The sequence below is a fragment of the Lolium perenne genome, chromosome 2 (genome assembly GCF_019359855.2).
Source record: "Lolium perenne isolate Kyuss_39 chromosome 2, Kyuss_2.0, whole genome shotgun sequence".
Lineage (NCBI taxonomy): Eukaryota > Viridiplantae > Streptophyta > Magnoliopsida > Poales > Poaceae > Lolium > Lolium perenne.
The window spans coordinates 26178170-26185659 of NC_067245.2; positions in this window are offsets into that span (position 1 = coordinate 26178170).

Here is a 7490-nt window from a genome sequence, read left to right on the forward strand (position 1 = left end):
ACCTCGTGAGCAAAAATGGAACGTGATCAAGTCCCTCGCCGCTGTGGCATGCACTTGGACCTTGAAGCTTGGGCACCAATTACACCGCCGGAGACAGGACCACTTGTGTGTAGAAGATGATGAGCACCAATTTGAGATCACCGAGTATCCTCCATATTGGCATGTCGTCCCATAGGAATAGAAAGCCTAGATGCATATCACATCTAGGCACAAAGTGGCCATTCAAGGTGGCAACCCCCGTCCATGCCAACACTAGGTACCTGATACCCGGTACCCGTCGGGTCTCCACGTGGATCTCCACGCTGACGACCAAACTTGTAGATGATGCTGCGGGATGGCACCGACGACAAGGTGATTCAAGTGTTGTCGGCAACAAGGTGATGCGGTGCGACGGCGGCGACGAGGTGATGCGGTGTCACCCATGACGCCGGTCTTCTCCGATGTCGAGGTGAGGCGATTTGCCCGTCCTTCGCTGTCAGCGAGCGCTCGGGTTGCTGAGAGAGACGAGCTCCTCCTTTCTTAACGGCGGAGATAAGTCGCAAGGAGGGTGGTCGGATTGAGGTGCGCCGGTGACCGCCCGTGTGAATGGAGGGTTTGCTACTTCGATGTCCATGTCGATTTGGGATAACATATGAGCGACTGCTGGAGTGTGAGGGAAAGGGAGCGGCGAGTGGAGTGTGAGGAAAAGGAAGGTGGGGTCAAGCAGGTCACAAACCTAGGTTTTGAATAGCCATGGATAATGACGACGGAAGATGGCCGTCGTTTCTGATCTCCGCGAGAGGAAGCTTCAATAAACAGCACATGACATGTAGATCCCGCGACCTCCACTAGCTCTTCGTCCCCACGACAAACGGAACTGGGAAGAGACCCATAGGCAACAGCTCCACAAAGCTTATTGGTGAAGCTCTCGCCATATTGTTCAAGGGCTCGCAGATGCTCTCCGCCATGGAGAGACACTAGAGAAGCTTACTGGCGACCCGCCTCCGTTGCTCATGAACGTTGACATGTGACTTCTAGCAACCGACATAACGCCAAAAGGCACATAGGCCAAACTACTCCTAAACCTAGTACTACTATGTATATCCCGCATCATACATCTGCCTCGACATCGGGGGGCAACACTCCACCTAGTTTTGTATGATTTTTTTGTGTGTTGCATTGGATTCCTACTCGATGTGAGATCTTCCTCCGAGCCAATCTGATTAATATTTATATCGAGTTCATTGTTCCAACTAATGAAGTATGCCACTTCTCCAACTAGTTAGCCTTGAAGTGGTGACATTGCCTTATTGGTAAACCCTAGCTTTGAGGCGAGTTGCAAGTGTCGATGGCAATTTCGAAGACTAGCAAAAGTGGACCAAAGATCAATAGTGTTAGTGTATCTCAATGATCTACGTACTAGAGATGATTAATCTTATGGATGTAGACTTTGATGATGTGGACTTTGAGGGAGAAGATGAAGAGGTTCTAACACGAGCAAAGTGCCTAGCGGTAGTTAGGGTTCACGACGTCAGGCATTTTAGTCGGCATCCTTGATGAATAATGTGAGACATGATATATATGTCCAGTGATTTGATTGACTTATGGCGTTCGAAGGTATTGTAGACAACCCATTCATCACGCAAACTTATTGCTTCACTGATTGGGAGGGCATTGTTGTTTCAAAAGTCATAATATGTGTGTATGTGTGTGGGTGCGTGTACGCGTTTTGCGACAATATCAATCAAGTACATTTTTTCATAACTCCCATATCAAACATTCTTGGTCTATATGTGTCAAAATCATCAAGGGTAATTCAATACACTCACCCCATTTATCTAGTACGATTTATGATGATGATGATGATGCTGTATCATCAACATGTTGCCAACTTATTATTGAACCCACTATAACTTGCAAGACACACTCGACCTAGTCAAACAGTAGAAACCACTATTATGATATTGTTAGGACATATACCTTGAAAAAATCCACCGAGATATTTAAGAATGATAAAGTGGAGAAGATACACAACTGAATCTAAATATACACTATATAATTCATCCATTCGTCAATATTAATTCAAGGAGGTATGAAATGATGTCCTTTTTATTTTTCACATTTATGATGGTTTTGTTTCAACATCTTGTCAAGGGGAAATGTATTAGAAAGTAAAATAACTAATGCAACTTTTATTTTAAAAAGTACATTTTAAGTATTGCAGATCACATCTAATTATTCAATTTTATACATCAAAATATATAACCAAGACAGTAATAATTAATGTTCAACGTCCTTGTTGTGTGGTCAAAATGGTAACTAAGTATACATTGTACACATACACCCTCTGATAAGGGAGTATGATAAAAGTAAGATATTTATAAGTATAAAAAATTAGTATGAATATATTTATTTTAACTTTCCCATGGTTTAATATTTACTTGGAACTACTGGACGAAGGTTGAAGCCGGAACAATTGTTGTAGAACCGTCGAGATGGGTTAAAAAATTATTACTATCTTTCCCCAAAAAAATTCGGCTACTATTTTATTCTGAATGATGCTACCTGATCTTAGCTTTCCCCAAAATTTCCTAGATCCGGATTTCATCATGTCGATGATGTATATATCTGCGAAATCTTGTCTGGGTGTGGGTGTGTTCTGGTTCTCTAATTTGGTGATTGATCTATGCACTTTTTTTCTCAACAAAGTCTGCTACTTATGCTGTTTACACATATCTATTCCATATTATCTTCATTGAGTTGTACTCTCTTCTCTCGCGCAAATTACCACAGTATTTGTAAACTGCAACATCAAGCACTTTCTGCGCGCAGGGTGGACTGATGTAGTTGCATCTTTACTTTGGAAGCAATGGATAGATAAATATATATAGTGTATGGAGCAACGACCAGAACTTGGGTAATATCTTCATGCTTAGGCATTGGCATTCTCAGGCTCTGAGCTATTTCTGATTGGCAGTGGCCCGATTGGCAGAAATGCCCGACGTTAGACATAAGCATACAAAACTGGGTCTAGATAGACAAGGTTAGTTTCTTCGAGATATTGAAGATCACTTCATATGTTTACTAGTGGCTGGGGCGCCCCTTGGGGCGCCTCCTCACTGTACGGTGGTTGCTCAATCTCATCCCAATAGCAATTCTATTTCATTCTGTGTGTTCATTTCTTTTCCTGCCACTCCTTCAACTCTCCAACCGCTGCCCAAATGCCTCGTCAATACAAGAAAACTACTTTTTTTCCAAATGATCCGAAGATCGGATTTTTCATTATCAGCAGATAACGAAAAACAAGCGAAGTATCACATGTCCAACAGGCATGTCACCCACACACCCACCACACCATATATATACAAAACGCCGCTTGAGCTAACTGCCAGCACAGCAAAACTAACAGTTTTTGCAACCAACCCGGGCACCACAAAGCAACAGCAAACCCAACGAGGACTACTGCAACGATATCTAGTCAAAAGCAGCAACGAGGACTACTGCAACGATATCTAGTCATTCTTCACAGCAAAGTACAAGAAAACTACTTATAACTGTAATGAACTGAAAGTTGAATCTTCATATGATATACCCAGCGGCTGCAAATTTATTTAAGTTAATTGTTTCAGTATTTCTCATAATACATGCAACATACCTTTTGAGGTACCATTCTACAGTTTGATAGAACAGTGTAGTAAGTCCATTCAGATTAGGTATTCATAGTCAACAGGGCTACAGGAAAAAAAACTGAAGTTAATGTTACACCACGGTTCATGATTCTTATGCTAGTGGCCAGATTACAACACATACATTCCTACACGGTTACACGCAGCTTAGCTTGAGTTTTTTAATGGACATGGATTAATCTGAATCTGCCTGAAGTACCTGTTACCAGCAACCCATCCTCCTTGCCGCCCCAATCTCATCAACCCAATCACGGCCCAATTTCATTTTCTCTCGGTTGCTCTTGTTGCTGTATGATTTGGTCAATTCTTCTGAGTGTCCATCATCGTTCTCTTTGTTCATTCTGCTGGCACGCCTAGTCCGGTCTTCTATGTGGAAGTTGTCGGTCAGAATCTTCATCAGGTCACTGGAGGTACCTGTCTTCGACATTGGCATCAGGTCACTGGAGGTACCTGTCTTCGACGTTGGCATGCCAATATGCATGTCCGTCTTTCCAGGAAACTCATCCCATCATCGATTAGTTCTGACAAAAAATGGGAAAAGGGGGAAGCCTAAATGCTTTCAATCAAGACAATGCAAGGAAGAACAACCAAACTGTATCTTTACTCAAATGCTAGCCAAAGACAACAACAGGGCCACCAAATGAAGATATATAGTGTAGGTGCCAATATCCTCACAATTAAACAAAGATATTAGTAAACAATAGATTCTTCTATTTTTCATGAGATGTAGGTGCAATAAGATCAGCAATAAGAGAAATAACCTACCAGCTCAAAAGAATCTAACTCTCGCAATCAGTTTATATTGTTAACCAATGTCGCTATGAACACATTCCTCAGTTCCATCGCCTCCCTAAAGGTAGAAGATCAAAACATCCTATATAATAAATGGTGAGCTCAATGCAGAAAGGTAACTATCCTTCTGATCTATATGTAGCATGTATAGATTTGTGTCACTTGAAAAAAGTAGTGGTCGGAAATACTGAATCTCTTACCAGAAGAACAATTTCTTAACCTTGTCATTTTCGTGGTTCAACTCACCATGTGACAACTGACTACTCCTTCTCAGAAACCTGAGGAGCACAGTTTAGCTACATGGTAAGCCAAATGATATGGCATATAAGAATAGTAATGAACTTCCAAATTGTGTAGCAACACAACTGAAAGATCCATATAGAAAGTATGTTAATCACATTAGTGTTGAAGATTCCAAACTATGAACCTAAAATAGAAACAATATACAAAAACAGATTGCTTCTCAAATCTATTAATCAGAACATTGTGTAGTACGAATATCTGGTACCGCTTCAGATCCGTGCCATGATTAAATTTTAAATTGAAGGATCACACGACAGGACAAATATATTTAGGAGCGTACCGGTGCTAGAATGAATACATAGAGGGGCTTAGGTAAAACAGGTACCTTGGTTGAGGACGAATTCCCGTTCTTCTGCTGACAAGAGTGTGACATGCGTGCTGGACTTAAGGCATCAACATGGGTTCTTTACACTATGAGAGCAACCTGTACACACAAAAACTTCTTGGTGTATCAGGAGAAACAAATGGTTCATCTTTTTTGCGTAAGATGTAGCATGACATCGCAAGTAACAGTAATAATAAAACTTGGGCAGGAGAAACAAATGGTTCTACTGTTGGACAGGACACACAAAGCTCTATAACTTAAAGTTTTTGTGTGTACAGGTTGCTCTCATAGTGTAAATAAGACACACAAAGCTCTATAACTTAATCCTTAATCAAGTTTTTAATGCGACGCAAAGAACAAAACCCTTGTTTTATGAATCTGAAAGTTATCTATGTCTTATTTACTGAAATACTGAGATCTTTCCATGGAGAGAGACAAAAAATGTTGAACATGAACAAAAATGATAATAAATTATACATTTGTATACAAAGTATGCTGTCCTCATTCTCTGCAAACATGAGGCAGGTGTTGTTCAATCTCTCAAATGCAGCCAGCTTCACATACTATACTTACGGCACACACCATAATTGAAGCGCATATTCTTTCTAGCCTCCAATCATGCTACTACAAAGGAGAACAAAATAAGTTCAGTAAAGCAAGGAAAATAGAAGAACAAGTATCATAGTAACGCTGCCAAGAAGTGTGTCTCATCACTTGTTGTATCCATGAAACAACCTGGTCATGGTGGCGTACGGGAGAGCCTTCTGAAATCACAAGATAAGCCTTGAGAATAAAATCACAATTGCATATTGCAGTGCAAGGAAACATGGATGATTAGAAGTTTCGAGTAAACATGCACCACGTCTATTTTATTGAACTGATGCACTCTGTGTGGCTTGTGAATTCAGTGGAACAAAATAAATTGACTCTTGCTGGCAAGTCACAATTGCACGTACATGAATGAATGGCTATATTTTTTTGTGGTTAAGTAGGGCATAGAGAATACACTATATAAAAATTTCACTGAATTAGTCAAGGAAAAAACCACCAAAATGCGGGCTAGAGCCTGAATCACCACATTTGCTACAGATCTATCTAAAAAGTCTAGAGAGAACCATAGACTACCGATCAGTGTAAATATCTATATCTCGGTGCGCCTGCAACCCAAATGTGGTGATGCAAACACAAAAAGGGAACATCGCCATGCCGATTTAGATCCAAAAGCTGCACTACGAGATGATGCAGTATGTGAAGGCCTACCTGTTTACCAACAAGTGCTTCTCCAATTTCTCCAAACAGTATGAACTCTCCCTCAATAGTAAGTAGTGTCAGTACAGTTGAGGCTGTAATCAAAGGTAAATGTGGAAACAAACATGTAGGAAACACGAGGAACCTGAATATCTTGACGATGCAGCTACAAGCTGGAATAGAGCAACGTTTAGACAAATGGAAAACAGAAATAGCTAGTTTCAGAACAGCCAACCTTCCTAGCAGCGGTCCATGTGCATCCTTCTCCATGTATCTTGCGTTCCCGTGTAAAGTAATTTCTCCTACCTGTCAAGAGCCCAAGAGACATACAACAGATGTGGGAAGCGATGAGAAAAAAAGAAGGAATGAACACATCAGGGTAGCAGAATCAGCCGGCCGTGGCGCTTGGAATTCGACTTCCTCTGTAGCCCTCAGCCGGGCGACTCCACTCATCCGCCTGCACCTGTGAGGGTGATCCTCTTTTTCAGAAGCCGAGTCGACGAGCACTCGACCTTCCCCGACCGCCCAGCGACGTGATCTGCTTCGCCTCCAACCGCTTCAGCCCCTCCCCTCAACGATGATCCCAACATCAATATCTCCTTGCTTCAGATCACGATGCTGGCCACCGATCCACCGGATGCAGATCGCTGGCGCTGCAGCCCCGTCTGCGCACACCGGCACACCGCCGTGGTCCTCGGATGTTGTTTCCCCGCTCCTAATCCTACGACGTCGACGAGAAGAATGGTAGGAGGCGGACATGCAGTGGGGCGTCGCCGCCGTGGGACGGTGGGAGATGAGGCCGATAGTGTGGGCAGAGGAGCCTTGCGTGCGTGGGAGACCTAAGATGGCAGGGGCGTGGGGCTCGAGATGTTGCTTGCTGCGTGCAGTACAAAACCAATGCAGTACAACTCGAACGAGTAGTACAAATGCCAATGGAATCAATTAACGAGGCAAACTATCAGCCAGCAGAAACGAGCAATGTGCTATCGTGGAGACGTGGAGCGCTGCAAGATGGGGCAAGCATCTACGCACTTGCTTGTTCTCAATGTGCAGATATTTCAGCTGCAGCCCACTTTCAATAAGGAAAAACTATTTATTGTTTTTCACAGTCTTCATTTGATATTACTTTCCAATATTTTTTGTTCATGTACATGTTG